Below are 23,969 nucleotides of genomic sequence, written 5' to 3' on the forward strand. Positions count from 1 at the left end.
GTCAGAGCTGGTTTGAACTCCATTGCAAACAATCTTCACCCCCCTCCCCTCACAAAAAATAAATAAATAAACCTCTCTGGAACTTAGGAATTTCTTACCATCTCTAAACCAACCACCTACTCCCCTAACAACGTAGCAGAGAATGGAGCAGGGCAGTGGAAAGGAAATAACTCCAGGGACCCAGAAGGCCAGGGGCCATGCCGTGAGTACCCAGTTTCCCATTTCCAGGAAACTATGCCGTGAGTACCCAGTTTCCTTTTTCCTATTTCCTGGCTCTCCGGCCAGGGCAGGCTTCTCCCACAGTCAGGTCTGCCTGCAGCTTAGGAGGTTGAGATGCTCCTCTGCACCTAGGTCCCATTTCCCTACCCCAGGCCCAGCCCTGAGCTCAGTCAACCTTATTCCTTCCTGGCTGGCCTTCCCAGCTCCCAGGTGTTTTTCACCCAAGTGCCCTGGCTACCAGTTTCTTTCCCTTCTAGCTTACCCTGTTCTGAAGCCAGTCTCTCTCTCATCTCGCTAACAGAGTTCCCAGCTCTGTGTGAACTCTTCTCTACTGCTTGTTCCAACCAGACCTGGGCTGCCAGCCCACCTGATGCTGATCAGAGGAGCCAGCTCTCACCTTCCACCTGGGCAAGGCTGGCTGAGGCCCTCAGTCCAGCGCAGCTTTCCCCAGGGGCTCAGGCATCACTTTCTGTGGAGCCACTCAGCAGCCTCAACATCTTTCAGCCTAGCCTGGCCTCAGACCCAGACTCCCCCTGTTGGCAATCTGGGGTTATGGCAGCTGTGCCCCAGAGGGCTCCAGGGCCAATGGGCTGGAAGTAACACTATGCCATTTATCAATAGACGAATACTTGCTAATTGATCTCTCTCTTTGTGCCGGGCATATAATAGGCCCTGTCTCTGCTTTTGGAAATTTTACAATGATAAAAAATTTCACCTCAATTCTCCTGGTTCCTCTGCTTCTACCAGGCAGGTCAGTTTGGCATAAATGGATCTGTATTTATGATCCACAAGAAATCGTGTTTTAAAAATAATTAAATTATCTATATTCTACATGTAGTGTTCATTACAGCCTCACATGCATGATCTGGTTTGATCCCAGAAGGACAGTGTGTGAAATTAGAAGAGACTTGGAGATTCTCAGGTCCTAAAGTTTTTAATCTATGCTCAGTGGAGTCTGTGTCCAGAGGTGTGGAAATATATTAGTCTGTTCTCACACTGCTAATAAGAACATACCTGAGATTGGGTAATTTATAAAGGAAAGAAGTTTAGTTGACTCACAATTCCACATGGCTGGAGAGGCCTCACAATCATGGCAGAAGGTGAATTAGAAGCAAAGTTATGTCTTACGTGGTAGCAGGCAAGAGAACTTGTGCAGGGGAACTCCCCTTTATAAAACCATCAGCTCTCATGAGAACAGCACAGGAAAAACTGGCCCCCTTGATTCAATAACTTCCCACCAGGTCCCTCCCAAGACATGTGGGATTATTACAATTCAAGGTGAGATTTGGGCATGGATACGGAGCCAAATTATATCAGGAAGGAAGAAGACAACCAGAACAGCCTTAGCTTTGCTTATTCTGCATATAGAAGATATTAACCTCGGTCCACAAACCTAAGAAATGCTACAGTTCAAGTGTGAGACAGTTAATATAATAGTGACCCTGCTGACTTTATTTAAGATCCTGAGCTCTCAAATAGTACCGCTAATGAGTTAAATGTGACAGAACACTATAAACTCACAATAGCTGGCAAACACTGAATCAAATGGGACCAACACGGAAAAAAATAGAAACTTCACTGAAAAGAATAACAAATAAATCACCTGCACAGAGGGAAAAAATCCAGCACATTGAAAAATAAGAGGAAAAACAAATAGACTTATTTTTCACATAAGGCTGTCCTGATGTCCATCTCCCAAGCCTTTCCCTGGGAAGCAGCACTGGCAGCAGCACAGGTGAGAAAGGAGTAAACACATGCAGAGATAAGCAAGTGACCAGCAGCACACGTAGGAGTCAGGGGGCCATCACATAGAAGAAGCACAAAGACCCCAAAAAGCCAGCCAAGCAGAGCTCTGTGGAGTCCCAGGGTGTAAGTCAGAGACAGCAGCAAAGTGACCAAAGATTTCTGCCACCAGCTCCAAAGGATCCTGGCAGGAGAGTGCCTGGTTGGGTCAGTCTTCCCTCTTAGATCTGACAGAAACACTTGACATTGAGCATGGGATTTTATCCTATGTAAGATCTGAAGTGTGTGTGTGTGTGTGTGTGTGTGTGTGTGGTTATTCATAAATATGTTCATTGCAACATTATTTAATAATAGGTCCCAAATTAGAATCAGCATTAATGTCCTAAATAGGGAAATGGTAAAATATCATGCATTCAACATATCCATTTTGCAGCCATTAACATCTACATTATCCACAGCTATAAAAAACTAGGCTAACAACATTAATAGGCAAGTTTGTTTTAAAAAAAAAAAAACTAATAAACATTTGGAAAAAGTAAACGTTCAATAACTAATCGATACAAATTAAAATAGTAATAATTTTTGCTTATCTGATTGGGAAGGATTTACAAAAACGATGATATTCAGATTCAGCATGAGCATTGAAAAAATGGTATTTTCACAGCTTGTACACAAAGATCCAAAAAAAGAAAACAGATTCTTTGTCCTGCAGAAGCTGGATTTTATGTGGAAAAAAAGAAGTATTTGATCTAGCCATCAACCACACCAAGAAAACTGAACACAGTTGTTCCTTATAACAACCTTGGTACACAAGTAAAATCTTAGAAACAATGAAAATATCCAGCACTAATTGGGGGATTCATTTTTTAAAGCTGCATATTATTAAACACTATGGAATCCCTGAAGTTATGATATACAACTACATTTTGTCACATGGAAGAATATTCACCATGTATGTTTATGTTAAAAGTAGATTATAGATTGGTATATACTAGAATTAAATTTGTGCTTATATACACATTTTTTCTTCTTTTTTTCTTTTTCCTGAGACAGAGTCTCACGCTCTGTCACCCAGGCAGAAGTATAGTGGCATGATCTCGGGTCACTGTGGTTCAAGTGATTCTCCTGCCTCAGACTCCCAAGTAGCTGAGATTACAGGCATGTGCTACCATGTCCAGCCAATTTTTTGTATTTTTAGTAAAGAAGGGGTTTCACCATGTTGGCCAGGCTGGTCTCAAACTCCTGACCTTAGGTGATCCACCTGTCTCGGCCTCCCAAAGTGCTGGTATTACAGGTGTGAGCCATCACAGCTGGTGGTGCTTATATACACATTTTTCCTGTAGGATTTTTGCTTCCTACATATCTATTTTCTTAATTTTTCTATAACTTTTACGTATTATTTAGTAGTAAATTAAGTCTGTTTATTAGATATGAATGACATTTTAAAATGATATTCACTAATACATTTTTAATAAAATGAGGAAAATGTGTTAATTTAAAATATATGATTCAAAAATAAATATACTTTAGTCACATCTATGTAAAAATATACAAAGAAACAATCTGGGTGAAAATACATCTCTGTTAACGGTCAGTTGGGTGGTAGGATTAAGGCTGACATGATTCATCTTTCTATTTTGTAATGTATTTAACTTTTTAAATTTTATGACTATTACATTAACTTTATTTTTTAACAATATTCCATATGAGAAAAAGGTTGGCTTAAGTTTGTACACGTGTCAGTTAAGATAATCCTATTATAACAAATAAGCTTCAGAATTTCAGTGACTAGCACAACAGAAGTTGATTTCTTGTCCACACACAGTACAAAATGAATATTCCCAGTGAACAGTTGTATCCTTTTATTCTCACGTGTTCCAGTTTGGCCAACAAATTACATAGTCAGCCCAGTATTAAGAGATCCAGGCTCAGTTCTCTAAAGATGCTTCCCCAACTTCTTCTGCATCAAACCGTGGAAGAGGAAAAGCCTAGATGATCAGGCATAGGAGTGTGTTCTGGGCCAGGTCTGGAAGGTGCCCACATCATTTCCACTCACATACATTTATTGCAACAATCACACGGCCACACCTAATCCCAAGCGAGGCGGGACAATGCAGCTCATCAATGAAATGAACTGCATTTCTTCCCTCAGAAGAAAAGGAAATTATTTTGCCAAACTGCCAGCTTGTCTCTATCAAAATGCTTAATGGTGTGTACTGTTTATAAGGATCATGTGCTCTACATTTCGTTTCCTGCTTACGAAACGAACACATATCCATTACAGAAAAATCAATAATATAAAGATGAAAACAAGAATCACATAAAATTGTTGTTCTGATTATTGCCCTTTTCCCACAATTCTGTCAAATTTGTGTCAAACTGTACACAGTTTTACGTTCTACTTTTTCCATTTAATATTAGGTAATAGAAGACAGCTGGCTAGCGGCACTAGCCAGAAGCACTCGCTTCCTCCACAAAGAAGGACCAAAACAGTAGGTAGATAATCACATACCAAATAGTATTTTTTTATTTTTATTTTTATTTTTATTTTTTATTTTTATTTTTATTTTATTTTTTATTTTTATTTTTTTTTTTTTTTTTGAGATGGAGTCTCGCTCTGTCACCCAGGGCTAGAGTGCAGTGGCCGGATCTCGGCTCACTGCAAGCTCCGCCTCCCGGGTTCACGCCATTCTCCTGCCTCAGCCTCCGGAGCAGCTGGGACTACAGGCGCCCGCCACCATGCCCGGCTAGTTTTTTTGTATGTTTTCGTAGAGACGGGGTTTCACCATGTTAGCCAAGATGGTCTCGATCTCCTGACCTCGTGATCCGCCCGTCTCAGCCTCCCAAAGTGCTGGGATTACAGGCTTGAGCCACCACTCCTGGCCCAAATAGTATTTCTAAGACAGAACATAAGAATGCGCAGGAAAGTGACGGGAAACCTCCAAATCATGGAAGAAGTGGAAAGTGAAGCAGCCAGCCTGGCTGGGGTCAGGTTGAAGCCAGGAGAAACTCCACAGTGCAGGGAAGAGGTAAGTGAGAGACAAACAGGAGTGCAATTGCCACCATGGACTTCTGCAACCCTAGCCACAGGAGAACCTTCGAATGTTTATGGGCTCTTAGACTAGTATAGCGAGCTGCCTGGAATCCATATGATGGCATTGTTCCAAAAAGGGAGTTCATGCTGAGTCCCACACACCCCTTGAGACCCAAGCAGCTAAGCATGGCACCATTTTGAGAGCCCATCTCCCAGGAGACTGCAGCTCGCCCTGGGGCCCAAGAGCCCCTGCATCTCAACATCCCTGAAGCCATGCTGACATCCCCCCACATCCACCTAAAGGAATTCAGCATTGCAACACTAGCTGGACTCACTATGCAGCTGGGTCCCCAGCACTCTGGCCCACAAAGTGGGCCATAACCTAGGGAACAAGAGATACAGTGCATTAGGGAGCCTGTCCCTGAGACAAAGTGAGCCAAAGTGCATGTTCCTCAGAGCCTGAGAGCCATCTGCCTGGGACCACTGCCACTGACAGCAACCCTGTATCCCCGCCCTTCCCAACTCATACAACAGTGCCACTGTGAACCAGCATGCACCTTCTAGGGTCCTGGGGACTGGCCCACATGGACTCTGTCCCAGAGCTTGTGGACAGGCCCACCTACCCACAGCTGCTACCATCACCTCTGCTACCACTCAAGTGCACCATCTGGGGGCCTGGATATCAACCCACCCCACCCATTGCAGTCTGCACCAGCACATATCATCAGAAGACTTGAGGACAGGACTACTTTGGCTGGCACTGACCCTGTCAGTAACCACATGCATCATCCAGGTGCCTACGGATGGACCTGCCCCTCCTGCTACTACAGATCCCCATGCACACCTTCTGGGAGACTGAGATCATCCCCACACAGCCTAACAGCACTCACACACATCATCTGGATCCCAGAGATTGACCCATTCTGCCCACCACCACTGGCACCTATGCACACCCACCAGGAGCCAGAGGACAGGCCTGCCCAACCTGCTGCCACCACCACTACCATCAACCACTTGCACATGCCACCTGAGAGCCTCAGGACTAGCCCACCCAGTCTGCTACTGCCACCACTAACACATGCACATGCTTCCTGAGAGCCTCAGGGTTGACCTGACACTGCTACTGCCATCACAAATGCCAAACAAACCACCCAGAGACCCAAGGACCCTCCTTCCTTGGGTCCATCACCAAGACCTGGCACACTCCTGCCACTGCTGGCACCCAAGCAAGCCGCAAGCCATCTGGAGGTTCAAGAATTGACCTGAACAAACCCACACCATCAATGCTCATGTACACTGCCCAGGGGCCCAAGGATCAGCATATCCTACCCACCACTGCCACTACTGGTGCCCAAAGACCAGCCCACCTGGTGTCCCCATTTAAGAAAAGTTTTACCATAGCCTCCACTAACAACTGCAGCCTAAGATACTGAGGAACTCACAGGCACCACTGATACTGATTATACCCAAAGAAATCGCATAGAGACTACACTGCTGTCTCTTCCCAGAATCAAAGCCGAAGTACTTTACCCAGCCAACACTATAGATACACCTATAAGGAAAAAGTATTGTCCTATGAAAGCCAATCCATAAAATTGGAAAAAGTGGCTGTTATACCAGATTTGTAGATACCAGTGTAAGAACGCATGAAACATGAAAAAGCAAAGAAAATATAACACCCCAAAGGAACAAAATAATTATCCAGCAACAGATTACAACAAAAAAAAATCTATGAAATGCCTCAAAAAGAATTAAAAATAATGATCTTTAAGATGCTCAGTGATACATGAGAGAACATAAATAAACAATACAAAGAAATCAGAATAACAACTCATGATCTAATTAAGAAATTTAACAAACAGACAATTATCATAAAGAAGAACCAAACAGAAATCCTGCAACTTAACAATTCAATGAACAAAATTTAAAAAAAAAAAAAAAACTGGGCCAGGCGTGGTGGCTCAAGCCTGTAATCCCAGCACTTTCAGAGGCCGAGACAGGCAGATCATGAGGTCTGGAGATCGAGACCATCCTGGCTAACACAGTGAAACCCCATCTGTCCTAAAAAATACAAAAAACTAGCCAGGCAAGGTGGTGGGCGCCTGTAGTCCCAGCTGCTCCGGAGGCTGAGGCAGAAGAATGGTGTAAACCCAGGAGGCAGAGCTTGCGCTGAGCTGAGATCCGGCCACTGCACTCTAGCCTGGGCCACAGAGCAAGACTCCGTCTCAAAAAAAAAAAAAAAAACTGAAAGCCTTAACAATAGACTAGATCAAGCGTGAGAAAGAATTTCTGAACTCAAAGACAAGTCTTTTGAAATAACTCAGACCTAAAAATGAAGAAAGCTATGTAAGACATGAGACACCATAAAACCACCAAATATTTGAATTTTGGGCATTCCAGAAGAAGAGATGAGAAAAGGCATAGATAACTTGTAAAAAGAAATAGCAGCTAAAAACTTCTCAAGTCTTACAAGAGCTATAGGAATCTCAAAGATCCACAAATATTGGGTTGGTGCAAAAGAAATTGGGGTTTTTGTGCCGAAATCTGATCCTGAATGAGCACTGGGTCAAAAACAAAATCAAGATAGAAATGAAAACTTCTTTTATTATTATTATTATTATACTTTAAGTTCTATACCTGTGGAAATTAAAAATTCTTTGAACTAAATTATGATAATGACACAACGTATCAAAACCTCTGGGATACAGCAAAGGTGATACTAAGAGGAAAGTTCATAGCTCTGAATGCCCACATCAAAAAGACTGAAAGAGCACAAACTAACATTCTAAAGTCACAACTCAAGGAGCTAGAGGAACAATAACAAACTAATCCCAAACCCAGCAGAAGAAAGGAAATAACCAAGAACAGAGCAGAACTAAATGAAATTGAAACAAAAAAAAATACAAAAGATAAATGAAACAAAAAGTTGTTTCTTTGAAAAGATAAATAAAATTGATAGACCATTAGCAAGATTAACCAAGAAAAGAAGAGAGAAAATCCAAATAACCTCATTAAGAAATGAAACAGGAGATATTACAATTGACACCACTGAAATACAAAAGATCATTCAAGACTACTATGAGCACGTTTATGCACATAAACTAGAAAATCTAGAAGAGATAGATAAATTCCTGGAAAAACACAACACTACTAGCTTAAATCAGGAAGAATTAGATACCCTGAACAGACCAATAACAAGCAGTGAAATTGAAACTGAAAAATTACCAAATTTGGTTGGTAACTGAAAAATTACCAACAAAAAAAATTCAGGACCAGATGGATTCACAGCAGAATTCTTCCAGACATTCGAAGAAGAATTGGTACCAATCCTTTTGATACTATTCCACAAGATAGAGAAAGAAGGATCCCTAATTCATTCTATGAAGCCAGCATGACCCTAATACCAAAACCAGGAAAGGACATAACCAAAAAATAAAACTACAGACCAATATCCTTGATGAACTTAGATGCTAAAATCCTTAACAAAATACCAGCTCACTGAATCCAACAACATAAGAAAAGGATAATCTATCATAATCAAGTGGATTACATACCAAGGAGCAGGGATGATTAACATAGGCAAGTCAATAAACGTGATACACCACATAAACAGAATTAAAAACAAAAATCACATGATCATCTCAATTGATGAAGAAAAAGCATTCAACAAAATCCAGCACCACTTTATGATTAAAACTCTCAGCAAAATCAGCATACAAGGGACACACCTCAATGTAATAAAAGCCATCTATGACAAATCCACAGAGAACATGATACTGAATAGAGAAAAGTTGAAAGTAGTCCCTCTGAGAACTGGAACACAAGGATGCCCACTGTCACCACTTCTCTTCAACATAGTATTGGAAGTCCTAGCCAGAGCAATCAGACAAGAGAAAGAAATAAAGGGCATCCAAATGGGTAAAGAGAAAATCAAACTGTCACTGTTTGCTGGTGATAGAATTGTTTACTTTGAAAACCCAAAAGACTCCTCCAGAAAGCTCCTAGAACTGATAAAAGAATTCAGGAAAGTTTCTGGATACAAGATTAATGTACACAAATCAGTAGCTCTTCTATACATCAACAGTGACCAAGTGGAGAATCAAATCAACAACTCAATCCTTTTTACAGTAGCTGGAAAATAAATAAATAAATAAAATACTTAGGAAGATACCTACCCAAGGAGTCAAAAGACCTCTACAAGGAAAACTACAAAGCACTGCTGAAAGAAATCATAGATGACACAAACAAATGGAAACACATCCCATGTTCATGGATGAGTAGAGTCAATATTGTGAAAATGACCAAACTGCCAAAAGTAATCTACAAATTCAATGCAATCCCCATCAAAATACCACCATCATTCTTTACAGAATTAGAAAAAACAATTCTAAAATTCATATGAAACCAAAAAATAGCCCACATAGCCAAAGTAAGACTAAGCAGAGAGAACAAATCTGGAGGCATCACACTGCCTGATTTCAAACTATATTATAAGGTCATTGTCACCAAAACAGCATGGTATTGGTATAAAAATAGATACATAGACCAATGGAACAGAATAGGGAACCCAGAAATAAACCCAAATACTTACAGCCAACTGATCTTTGACAAAGCAAACAAAAACATAAAGTGGGAAAAGGACACCCTTTTCAACAAATGGTGCTGGGATAATTGACTAGCCACATGTAGGAGAATGAAACTGAATTCTCATCTCTCACCTCATATAAAAATCAACCAAGATGGCTTGAGGACTTAAATGCAAGACCTGAAACTATAAAAATCCTAGAAGAAAACATTGGAAAACCCCTTCTAGACATTAGCTTAGGCAAGGATTTCATCATCAAGTACCCAAAAGCAAATGCAATAAAAACAAAGATAAATAGTTGGGGCTTAATTAAACAAAAGAGCTTCTGCATGGCAAAAGGAACCATCAGCAGAGTAAACAGACAACCAATAGAGTCAGAAAATCTTTGCAATCTATATATCTGACAAAGGACTAATATCCAGAATCTACAACAAACTGAAACAAATCAGAAAGAAAAAAAAATCCCATCAAAAAGTGGGCTAAGCATATGAATAGACAATTCTCAAAAGAAAATTTACAAAAGGCCAACAAACATATGAAAAACTGTTCAGCATCAATAACAATCAGGGCAATACAAATGAAAACCACAATGCAATACCACCTTACTCCTGCAAGAATGGCAATAATCAAAAAATCAAAAAACAGTAGATTTCAGCATAGACGAATAGATGTGAGGAACAGGGAACACTTCTACACAGCTGGTGGGAATGTAAATTTGCACAACCACTACGGAAAACAGTGTGGAGATTCTGAAAAGGACTAAAAGTAGAACTGTCATTTGATCCAGCAATCCCACTACTGGGTCTCTACCCAGAGGAAAAGAAGTCATTATACGAGAAACATGCTTGCACGCGCATGTTTACAGCAGCACAATTCACAATTGCAAAATCGTGGGACCAACCCAAATGCCCATCAATCAACAAGTGGATAATGAAACTGGTATATATGGCGCCCAAGATGGCCGAATAGGAACAGCTCCAGCCTCCAGCTCCCAGCATGAGTGAAACAGAAGACGGGTGATTTCTGCATTTTCAACTGAGGTACCGGGTTCATCTCACTGGGCAGTGCCGGACAATCGGTGCTGGTCAGCTGGTGCAGCCCGACCAGCTAGAGCTGAAGCAGGGCGAGACATCATCTCACCTGGAAAGTGCAAGGGGGAAGGGAATCCCTTTTCCTAGCCAAGGGAAACTGAGACATGTAACACCTGGAAAATCGGGTAACTCCCACCCTAATACTGTGCTTCACGAAGGGTCTTAGCAAACTGGCACACCAGGAGATTATATCCCACACCTGGACCGGAGGGTCCCACGCCCACGGAGCCTCCCTCATTACAAGTACAGCAGTCTGAGATCTAATTGCAAGGCCGCAGTGAGGCTGGGGGAGGGGTGTCTGCCATTGCTGAGGCTTAAGTAGGTAAAACAAAGTCCCCGGGAAGCTCAAATTGGGTGGAGCCCACCACAGCTAGAGGAGGCCGGCCTGCCTCTGTAGACTCCTCTGGGATTCTCATTTACCTCGGCAGAAGTAAATGCCCCCGTCTGATAGCTTTGAAGAGAGCAGTGGATCTGCCAACACGGAGGTTGAGATCTGAGAATGGACAGACTGTCTGCTCAAGTGGGTCCCTGACCCCTGAGTAGCCTAATGGGGAGACATCCCCCACTAGGTGCAGAACGACACCTCACACCTCACACGGTGGGGTACACGCCTGAGATGAAGCTTCCAGAGCAAGAATCAAAGACAGCAACACTCGCTGTGCAGCAATATTCTATCTTCTGCAGCCTCCACTGCTGATGCCCAGGCAAACAGGGTCTGGAGTGGACCTCAAGCAAATTCCAACAGACCTACAGTTGAGGGTCCTGACTGTTAGAAGGAAAACTAACAAACAGAAAGGACACCCACACCAAAACCCCAACAGTACGTCACCATCGCCAAAGACCAAAGGCAGATAAAACCACAAAGATGGGGAAAAAGCAGTGCAGAAAAGCTGGAAATTCAAAAAATCAGAGCGCATCTCCCCCTCCAAAGGAACGCAGCTCATCGCCAGCAATGGAACAAAGCTGGACGGAGAATGACTTTGACGAGTTGAGAGAAGGCTTCAGTCAATCAAACTTCTCAGAGCTAAAGGAGGAACTACATAACCAGCGCAAAGAAACTAAAAACTTTGAAAAAAGAACGGATGAAAGGATAACTAGAATAATCAATGCAGAGAAGACCTTAAAAGAACTGACAGAGATGAAAACCATAACATGAGAAACACGAGACATATGCACAAGCTTCAGTAACCAATTTGATCAACTGGAAGAAAGAGCATCAGCGATTGAAGATCAATTGAATAAAATGGAGCGAGAAGAGAAGTGTGGAGAAAAAAGAGTAAAAAGAAATGAACAAAGGCTCCAAGAAGTATGGGATTACATGAAAAGACCAAATCTATATCTGAGTGGTGTGACTGAAAGTGATGGGGAAAATGGAACCAAATTGGAAAACACTCTGCAGGATATCATCCAGGAGAACTTCCCCAACCTAGTAAGGCAGGCCAACACCCAAATTCAGGAAACACAGAGAACACCACAAAGATACTCCTTGAGAAGAGCAACTCCAAGATACACAATTGTCAGATTCACCAAAGTTGAAAAGAAGAAAAAAATGTTAACGGCAACCAGAGAGGAAGGACAGGTTACACACAAAGGGAAGCCCATCAGACTAACAGCAGATCTCTCAGCAGAAACTCTCCAAGCCAGAAGAGAGTGGGGGCCAATATTCAACATTCTTAAAGAAAAGAATTTTCAACCCAGAATTTCATATCTAGCCAAACTAAGTTTCATAAGTGAAGGAGAAATAAAATCCGTTACAGACAAGCAAATGCTTAGAGATTTTGGCACCACAAGGCCTGCCCTACAATAGATCCTGAAGTAAGCACTAAACATGAAAAGGAACAACAGGTACCAGCCATTGCAAAAACATGTCAAAATGTAAAGTCCATCGATGCTAGGAAGAAACTGCATCAACTAGCGAGCAAAATAACCAGCTAACATCATAATAACAGGATCAAGTTCACACATAACAATATTAACCTTAAATGTAAATGGACTAAATGGTCCAATTAAAAGACACAGACTGGCTAATTGGATAAAGAGTCAAGACACATCAGTTTGCTGTATTCAGGAGACCCATCTCACATGCAGAAACACACATAGTCTCAAAATAAAGGGATGGAGGAAGATCTACCAAGCAAATGGAAAACAAAAAAAAAAGCAGGGGTTGCAATCCTAGTCTCTGATAAAACAGATTTTAAACCATCAAAGATCAAAAGAGACAAAGAAGGCCATTACATAATGGTAAAGGGATCAATTCATCAGGAAGAGCTAACCGTCCTAAATATATATGCACCCAATACAGGAGTACCCAGATTCGTAAAGCAAGTCCTTAGAGACTTACAAAGAGACTTAGATTCCCATACAATAATAATGGGAGACTTTAACACCCCACTGTCAACATTAGACAGATCAACGAGACAGAAAGTTAACAACAACATCCAGGAATTGAACTCAACTCTGCACCAAGCGGACCTAACAGGCATCTACAGAACTCTCCACCCCAAATCAATAGAATATGCATCTTCTCAGCACCACATCATACTTATTCCAAAACTGACCACATAGTCAGAAGTAAAGCACTCCTCAGCAAATGTAAAAGAACAGAAATTATAACAAACTGTCTCTCAGACCACAGTGCAATCAAACTAGAACTCAGGACTAAGAAACTCAATCAAAACCACTCAACTACATGGAAACTGAACAACCTGCTCCTGAATGACTACTGGGTACATAGCGAAATGAAGGCAGAAATAAAGATGTTCTTTGCAACCAGTGAGAGCAAAGATACAACATACCAGAATCTCTGGGACACATTTAAAGCAGTGTGTGAGGGAAATTTATAGCACTAAATGCCCACAACAAAAAGCAGGAAAGATCTAAAATTGACACCCTATCATCACAATTAAAAGAACTAGAGAAGCAAGAGCAAACACATTCAAAAGCTAGCAGAAAGCAAGAAATAGCTAAGATCAGAGCAGAATTGAAGGAGATAGAGACACCAAAAACCCTCCAAAATATCAATGACTTCAGGAGTTGGTTTTTTGAAAAGATCAACAAAATTGATAGACCGCTAGCAAGACTAATAAAGAAGAAAAGAGAGAAGAATCAAATAGATACAATAAAAAATGATAAAGGGGATATCACCACTGACCCCACAGAAATACAAACTACCATCAGAGAATACTATAAACACCTCTATGCAAATAAACTAGAAAACCTAGAAGAAATGGATAATTTCCTGGACACTTACACTCTCCCAAGACTAAACCAGGAAGAAGCTGAATCCCTGAATAGACCAATAGCAGGCTCTGAAATTGAGGCAATAATTAATAGCCTAGCAAACAAAAAAAGTCCAGGACCAGATGGATTCACAGCCAAATTCTACCACAGATACAAGGAGGAGTTGGTACCATTCCTTCTGAAACTATTCCAATCACTAGAAAAAGAGGGAATCCTCCCTAACTCATTTTAGAAGGCCAACATCATCCTGATACCAAAGCCTGACAGAGATACAACAAAAAAAGACAATTTTAGAGCAATATCCCCAATGAACATTGATGCAAAAATCCTCAATGAAATACTGGCAAATGGAATCCAGCAGCACATCAAAAAGCTTATCCACCATGATCAAGTGGACTTCATCCCTGGGATGCAAGGCTGGTTCAACATACACAAATCAATAAACGTAATCCAGCATATAAACAGAACCAAAGACAAAAACCACATGATTATCTCAATAGATGCAGAAAACGCCTTTGACAAAATTCAACAACCCTTCATTCTAAAAACTCTCAATAAATTCGGTATTGATGGAATGTATCTCAAAATAATAAGAGATATTTATGACAAACCCACAACCAATATCATACTGAATGGGCAAAAACTGGAAGCATTCCCTTTGAAAACTGGCACAAGACAGGGATGCCCTCTCTCACCATTCCTATTCAACATGGTGTTGGAAGTTCTGGCTAGGGCAATCAGGCAAGAGAAAGAAATAAAGGGTATTCAGTAAGGAAAAGAAGAAGTCAAATTGTCCCTGTTTGCAGATGACATGGTTGTATATTTAGAAAACCCCATCATCTCAGCCCAAAATCTCCTTAAGCTGATAAGCAACTTCAGCAAAGTCTCAGGATACAAAATCAATGTGCAAAAATCACAAGCATTCTTATACACCTGTAACAGACAAACAGAGAGCCAAATCATGAATGAACTCCCATTCACAATAGCTTCAAAGAGAATAAAATACCTAGAAATCCAACTTACAAGGGATGTAAAGGACCTCTTCAAGGAGAACTACAAACCACTGCTCAGTGAAATAAAAGAGGACACAAACAAATGGAAGAACATACCATGCTCATGGATATGAAGAATCAATATTGTGAAAATGGCCATACTGCCCAAGGTCATTTATAGATTCAATGCCATCCCCATCAAGCTACCAATGACTTTCTTCACAGAATTGGAAAATACTGCTTTAAAGTTCATATGGAACCAAAAAAGAGCCCGTATTGCCAAGACAATCCTAAGTCAAAAGAACAAAGCTGGAGGCATCACACTACCTGACTTCAAACTATACTACAAGGCTACAGTAACCAAAACAGCATGGTACTGGTACCAAAACAGAGATATAGACCAATGGAATTGAACAGAGCCCTCAGAAATAATACCATACATCTACAGCCATCTGATCTTTGACAAACCTGACAAAAACAAGAAATGGGGAAAGGATTCCCTATTTAATAAATGGTGCTGGGAAAATTGACTAGGCATAAGTAGAAAGCTGAAAGTGGATCCTTTCCTTACTCCTTATACGAAAATTAATTCAAGATGGATTAGAGACTTAAATGTTAGACCTAAAACCATAAAAACCCTGGAAGAAAACATAGGTAATACCATTCAGGACATAGACATGGGCAAGGACTTCATGTCTAAAACACCAAAAGCAATGGCAACAAAAGCCAAAATTGACAAATGGGATCTCATTAAACTAAAGAGCTTCTGCACAGCAAAAGAAACTACCATCAGAGTGAACAGGCAACCTACAGAATGGGAGAAAATTTTTGCAATCTACTCATCTGACAAAGGCCTAATATCCAGAACCTATAAAGAACTCAGTCAAATTTACAAGAGAAAAACAAACAACCCCATCAAAAAGTGGGCAAAGGATATGAACAGACACTTCTCAAAAGAAGACATTCATACAGCCAACAGGCACATGAAAAAAGGCTCATGATCACTTGCCATCAGAGAAATGCAAATCAAAACCACAATGAGATACCATCTCACACCTGCTGGAATGGCAATCATTAAAAAATCAGGAAACAACAGGTGCTGGAGAGGATGTGGAGAAATAGGAACACTTTACACTGTTGGTGGGACTGTAAACTAGTTCAACCATTGTGGAAAACAGTGTGGCGATTCCTCGAGGATCTAGAACTAGAAATACCATTTGACCCAGCCATCCCATTACTGGGTATATACCCAAAGAATTATAAGCCATGCTGCTATAAAGACATATGCACCCGTATGTTTATTGCAGCACTATTCACAATAGCAAAGACTTGGAATCAACCCAAATGTCCATCAATGACAGACTAGATTAAGAAAATGTGACACATATACACCATGGAATGCTATGCAACCATAAAAAAGGATGAGTTCATGTCCTTTGTAGGGAGATGGATGCAGCTGGAAACCATCATTCTCAGCAAACAATCGCAAGAACAGAAAACCAAATACCACATGTTCTCACTCATAGGTGGGAACTGAACAGTGAGATCACTTGGACACAGGAAGGAGAGCATCACACAATGGGTCCTATTGTGGGGAGGGGGTAGGGGGGAGGGATAGCATTAGGAGATATACCTAATGTAAATGACAAGTTAATCGCTGCAGCACACCACGGCACATGTATACATATGTAACAAACCTGCACGTTGTGCACATGTACCCTAGAACTTAAAGTATAATAAAAAAGTATCCATAAATAGCTCACAGCTTAGTATATAATATCAGATATGTAAATAAGTAATCTGTAATTAGACTAATTACAGTCAGATTATTCCTATTTTATAATATCTAAAAAAAATTGTAAAAGAAATAAAATCCTTCCTCAGGAAAAAAAAAAGAAACTGGTATATTTATACAATGGAATACTACTTAGCCATAAAAAGGAATTAATTAATGGCATTCACAGTGACCTGGATGAGATTGGAGACTATTATTCTAAGTGAAGTAACTCAGAAATGGAAAACCAAGCATTGTATGTTCTCACTGATATGCAGGAGTTAAGCTATGAGGATGCAAAGGTATAAGAATGATACAATGGACTTTGGGGACTTGGGAGGAAAAGTGGGAGGAGGGATAAACACTACAAATATGGTGTAGTGTATACTGCTCAGGTGAAGAGTGCACCAGAATCTCACAAATCACCACTAGAGAAATTACTCATGCAACCAAATACCACCAGTACCCCAATAACTTATGGAAAAATAAAAAATAAAATAAAATGAAAAGACATCTCATGCTCAGGAAAAAGAAGAATTAATATTGTGAAAAATAACCATATTACCCAAAGCAATCCCTATCTATGAATTCCATGCAATTCCTATCAAAATGTCAATGACATTCTTCACAGGTATAGAAAAAAATCCTAAAATTTATATGGAACCAAAAAAGATCCTGAATAGCCAAAGCAATCCTGAGCAAAAAGAACAAAGCTGGAGGTATCACACTACTTGACTTCAAATATACTACAAAGCTATAGTAACAAAATCAGCATGGCACTGGAATTTAAACAGACATTTAAACTAATGGAACATAATAGAGAACCCAGAAATAAATCCATGTATTTACAGCCAGCTGATTTTTGACAGTTGCCACGAGCATACATTGGGAAAAGGACACCCTCTTCAATGAATGATTCTGGCAAAACCAGCTATCTATATGCAGAAGAATGAAACTAGATCCCTATCTCTTTCCATATACAAAAACCAACTTGAAATGTATTAAAGCCTTAAATGTAAGACCCAAAAATATGAAACTACTAGAAAAAAACATAGGAGTAATGCTTTAGGACTTCAATCCAGGCAAAGCTTTCATGGTTAAGACCTCAAAAGCACAGGCAACAAAAACAAACATAGACAAAATAGACTATATTAAAATAAAAGCTCTGCACAGCAAAGGAAGCAACAGAATAAAGAGACAACCTATAAAATGGGAGAAAATATTTGCAAACTATTCATCCAGCAAGGAACTAATATCCAGAATATACAAGGAACTCAAAAATTCAACAGCAAAATAATAATAATAATAATCCTATGAAAAAGGGCAAAGGATAGGAATAGACATTTCTTAAAAGAAAATGGCCAACAGAGATATGAAAAAGTGTTCAGGCCGGGCGCGGTGGCTCAAGCCTGTAATCCCAGCACTTTGGGAGGCCGAGACGGGCGGATCACGAGGTCAGGAGATCGAGACCATCCTGGCTAACACGGTGAAACCCCGTCTCTACTAAAAAATACAAAAAACTAGCCGGGCGAGGTGGCGGGCGCCTGTAGTCCCAGCTACTCGGGAGGCTGAGGCAGGAGAATGGCGGGAACCCGGGAGGCGGAGCTTGCAGTGAGCTGAGATCCGGCCACTGCACTCCAGCCCCGGCGACAGAGTGAGACTCCGTCTCAAAAAAAAAAAAAAAAGAAAAAGTGTTCAACATCATTCATTACCAGGAAAATGCAAATCAAAACCACCATGAGGTATCATCTGACTTCAGTTATAATGCTATTATCAAAAAGACAAAATATAAGGAATGCTGGCGAGGATGCAGAGAAAAGGAAACTTATCCACTGTTGGTGAGAATATAAATTAGCATAGCAATTATGGAAAACAGTATGGAGGTTTCACAAAAAAATAAATAAATAAAAAATAGAGCTACCACATGATCCAGCATTTCCACTACTGGGTATTTATTGAAATGAAAGGAAATCAGTATACCAAAGGGATACCTGCACTTCCGTGTTTATGCAGCACTACCCACAATAGCAAAGATATGTAATCAAGCTAAATATTCACCAATGGATGAATCGATAAGGAAAAAAATTACATATATATATATACATACACACATATATAAACATACACACACATCACCTTTACGTCTTTCTCACATCTACCCAGGATCACAGAGGCACTGCTCAATCTTAGAAGTAAGCCTTTCTGCCAGGAAACATGAAGGACCTTGAATCTTTTTTCAAATCTTTCTCTGCCATAGCCAGGGCTTCTGCTTGCCTGTTTCCCTCTGACTACTCTGATGAGAAGATTTTAAGCAACTCCCAGTGATTTTGCTACAGCAAATTATGTATTTCAGGACCCTCTGAGGGGCTCACTCTTTTCTTTGTCACCTTTTCTTTCCTACAAGAATGACAACACAGGCCAGTTCTTGGCAAGAAAGCATCTGGCTCCCTGAAGACAACTGTGGTTGGAAGACAATGACTCTGGCACACCCCTCTCTCAGCACTGACCCTTAATAAAGCAATCACAAGTTCATCAGTGGGAACTTCCCAAGGAGCTTCCAAAATGTCCTTTTAAGAGTGATTTTAAGGTAGCCCTGAGGGTCTGGAGCGATTCAGTACTATGCTGGTCTCCTATAAAGACAAGAGGAACTAAATTGGTTACTGACTAGAGTAGCATCAGAGGAAAGGAGGGGGATTTGACCCAGCAACAACTGGCAACTGCCTTCTCAGAGGATTTGCATTGTCAGTGGCTTATGGGGCCCAGGGAGGAGGTGGAAAACACTCTACATTAATGTCCCAACATCCCAGAGGAGAAAAAAAATTATAACTGACGGAAATGTAATAAAACAGTCAAAAGCAGATGTAACCAGTTATAGCTATTGTGAAACATATTGGTCTTTTTTTCAAATATTATAATTTTTATTAAGATAAAAAATAAATTAAAAGTATGTGCCCCACTCTACTCATATATTCCCCTCTCTATCTGAATGTTCTCTCTAATCCCCATCCTCTGGCAATCAGATTTTTTTTTAAATGTATTACAAAATGTACACACAAGAGTTCATAAAACATAAATTGAGAGTTTAAAGAGTAATTATAAGGTAAACACTACATTTTATGTCAGGAAATTGGGTTTGTTCAACACTACTGAAATCTGCCATATGTCTCTTCCTACTCAAAATGCCCTCTCTGCCCTCCAATTCCAGAGTTAACTACTTTTCTGACTTTGGTGATAACTATTTCCTTGCTTTTCATCATACATTTACCCCATATATATATATATTGCTATCCAATATACTTTCATTTTGCCTAGTTTTGAACTTTATATAAATAAAATTAAAGTAGTCTTCTTGGGTTCTTTTAACATTATGCTTGTAAGATTCATTTGCATAGCTGCATGAAGGAAGTTTTATTTTTATGGCTAAGCAATATTCCATTATATGAATATACTACAATTTGATTATTCATGGTGCTATTGGTGGACCTTCCAAGTGTTTCCAGTTTGAGGCTATCATGAACATGCTGCTATGACCTTCTTGGACATGTGTGTGGTAGAAATTTGCACCCAATGTTTCTCTAGGGTATATACCTAGGATTGGAAAAAAGAGCCAACATGGTAGCTGTAACTGGTATTGCACTTTTTTCTTTTTTCTTTCCTTGAGACAGGGTCTTGCCTTGTCACCCAGGCTGGAATGCAATGGCACAATCATGGCTCACTGCAGCCTCAACTCCCACTACAGCCTTCCAAGTAGCTGGGACTACAGGCACATGCCATCACACCCAGTCTCCAACTCCTGGGCTCAAGTGATCCCCTCACCTTGGCCTCCCAAAGTGCTGGGATTACAGGCATAAGCCACCATACGTGGCCTTCATTATGCTCAAATGAGTGCTTCTCTAATATCTAGTCAGAGTAACATGTTTTCATGTTTACTGACCACTTTGATTTCCTGTTTTGAGATAAAACTCTTCAAGTCTTTTGGCTACTGTTTTATTAAGTTAATTGTCTTCTTCATTGCAAGTTTTTTCTGTTTTGTTTTGTTTTGAGACAGTCTCGCTTTGTTGCCCAGTGAGGCAATCTCGGCTTACAGCAACCTCAGCCTCCCCAGTTCCCCAAGCAATTCTACCTCAGCCACTCAAGCAGCTGAGGTTACAAGTATGTGCCACCATCCTGGCTAATTTTTTTGTGTATATTCTTCGTAGAGACAGGTTTTCACCATGTTGGTCAGGCTGGTCTCCAACTCCTGACCTCAAGTGGTCTGCCCGCCTTGGTCTCCCAACGTGTGGGGCACGGGTGAGCCACTGCAACTGGCCAGATTTATACAAGTTCTTTATATAATTTGAATATAAGCCCTTTTTTGATAATGTGTATTTCAAGCATCTTTGCCTACTCTATGAATTGTCTTTTGTTTCTCTCAATTTTGATGTGTCAAATTCGTCAGTTCTTTTCTTCATTATTAGTACCTTATATACAGTACTAAAATCTTTACCTATCATGAAGATATTCTTCCATTATATATTCAAATCATTATTCCTACTTGGATCCATAATCTACCTAGGTTTTTTGATATTTTGGGGGAAGAAGATCAAGTTTTATTTTTCCATATAGAAAATATGAGTCTCTATAGGACACCATAAAGGCACTTTATTATCCCAGTACCATTTACTGGGGAGAAAAACGGAAAAGTCTTTTCCCTATTATGATGAAAGATGTAACATTCATCATAAATCAATCCATCCATGTGCATGTCAGTGTCCACATGCATGTGGAGTCCTTATTTCTGGTCCATTAGTCTATGTTTCTATGCCTCATCAGTAACACACTATCTTCATTCCCATGGCTTTGTTTGCTAAAACAAGTCTTCCATCTTATTCTCATTCTTTAATGGTGTCCTGGCTATCATTAGCCATTTGTTTTCCAAATATACTTACAATCTGTTAAGTTCTATAAAATCCCTCTCATTGCAATGAATCTATATAGATCAATTTTGGGAGAGCTGACATTTTACAATATTTAGTCTTCTTCCAATCTATGAACATGGAATCTCTCCATGTTTAGGTCTTCTTGAATGTCTCTTCATTCAGTTTTATAATTTTCACTAAAGAGGTCTTTCACATATTCTTTAAGATTTATATTTAGTTATTTGATCATTTCCATGCCATTTAAGTATTACTTTCTAAAAATTTCTAACAGTGTTGCAGTACATGTAGAAATATGATTGTTTTAAATTGATTTTTTCTAGCAAATCTGTAAAACTCTTATTAATTATGGTAATTTACCTGTAAATGCTTTTGGATTGTCTACGTATACTACCATTTCCTCATATCATTACAATTTTGTTTTCTCTTTTCCTGTCTTTATACCTTTCATTTCCATTTCCTACCTAACTGCACTGGCTAAAACCGCTAGTGTACTGTTGAACAGAACTGATAATAATTTGTATTCCAGCATTCTTGTAATGTTTTGCTCTCAAAAAAAAAGGTTTTAACACTTTTCCATTAAGTATAATGATTGATTGCTGTGGGAATTTTGTGGCTAACTTCTATCAGATTAAAGATATTTCTTTTTATTCCTAGTCTGCTAAGAATATTTTTTAAGTAAATAAGGGTAAATTTTAGAAAATGTTTGAAGACTTCGTTGTTTCACTTAAATAATCACATGATGTTTCTTCTTTAATCAATTCATATGATGTGTTACAGCAATTTTGCTTTTCAAATGAAAAGTCAACTATGTGTTCCTAGGATAAACCCAAGTTACTTATGATATATTAATATCTATTTGCTTATTGATTGATTTGGTTTGCATCAATATTCAAAAGTTATATTGAGCTATAATGTTTCATTTCTATATTGTCTTTATTGGGTTTGGCATGGAGGTTATGCTAATCCCATAAAGGGAAGTCTTTTTTATGACATATGCAGTCATAAAAAAGAATGGACTCATAACCTTTGCAGAGACATGGATGGAACTGGAGGCTATTATCCTTAGCCAACTAACACAGGAAACCAACGAGTACATGTTCTCACTTATACATGGGAGCTTACGAAATGATAAGAACTTACGAACACAAAGAAGAAAACAACAGACAGTGGGGTAAGAAGAGTGAGAGGAGCGGAAAAGATAACTATTGAGCGCTGGTCTTAATATATGGGTGATAAATACATACAACAAACCTCCATAACGTGTGTTTACCTATCCATTCTTCAGAAGAAACCATAGAGCATTCTGTAAATATTTTCTATAGATTATTCCTTAATGTGACCATCAAAAAAAAAGTTGAAATTTTGTGGATTCAGCACATTCCCTTGGAACAACAGTAGCTTCCTAACTAGACTCTCATTATTCCTTCAACCTGATCTGATAGTCACTTCAAGGCTGGTAGTTCTTTGAGGTTTGTAAAGTTTTTAGATATCTTAAACAACTTTGATTCCTTTTAACAAGAAGACTGCATGAAATTCTAGGTCACTATTAATGAAATTTCCTAATCAATATTTATTACATGACTGAATGCATATATTTTACTCCTCTTTTTTCACATGTGCAGGTTTTTCTTTATCCTGTTCTTCTATTTTTAAGTTAAACTAACATTTTTAAAACAAAACAAAATATTGAAAAATTTTAATAAATTAAATTATGCCAAATGCTAAGGCACTAATAAAGGTGCTATACTATTCTCTCTTTGTTCCCTTCTTCTTCACGTTACTTTTCAGATGCATAAAGAGATTTTATAGAGCCTGTACAAGAGAAGAGGTTAAGCTCTGTGCACCTATAAAAACAAGTGAAAAAATTATATATTTATGTATAAGGAAAGGAACGCTAACATTTATGAGATTTTCAAGAGGGCCTATTATACTCCATAAAGAGTGGGAATTGTATCTCACACCAATTAGAATGGCTATGACTAAAAAGTCAAAAAATAACAGATGCTGGCAAAGTTGCAGACAAAGGAAAACATTTACACACTGTTGGTGGGAGCAGTTAAACCGTTGCGGAAAGCAGTATGGTGATTCTTCAAACAGCTAAAAACAGAACTACCATTCAACCCAGCAATCCCATTACTGGATATTTGCCCAGAGAAATATAAATCATTCTACCATAAAGACACATGCACACAGATGTTCACTGCAGCACTGTTCACAATAGCAAAGATGTGGAAACAATCTAACTGCCCATCAATAGACTAAAGAAAATGTGGTATATATACATCGTGGTACATATACATATGCAGTCATAAAAAAGAATGGACTCATAACCTTTGCAGAGACATGGATGGAACTGGAGGCTATTATCCTTA

General features: G+C 39.5%; 1 long non-coding RNA gene across 2 annotated transcripts in view; it reads right to left on the reverse strand.

Annotated features, from left to right (window-relative positions):
* Positions 1–23,969, reverse strand: part of LOC117069895 — a 248,968-nt gene that overhangs the window by 114,734 nt on the left and 110,265 nt on the right. The window lies entirely within an intron of this gene.

This window comes from Trachypithecus francoisi, unplaced genomic scaffold (genome assembly GCF_009764315.1).
Source record: "Trachypithecus francoisi isolate TF-2019V2 unplaced genomic scaffold, Tfra_2.0 Lachesis_group3, whole genome shotgun sequence".
Lineage (NCBI taxonomy): Eukaryota > Metazoa > Chordata > Mammalia > Primates > Cercopithecidae > Trachypithecus > Trachypithecus francoisi.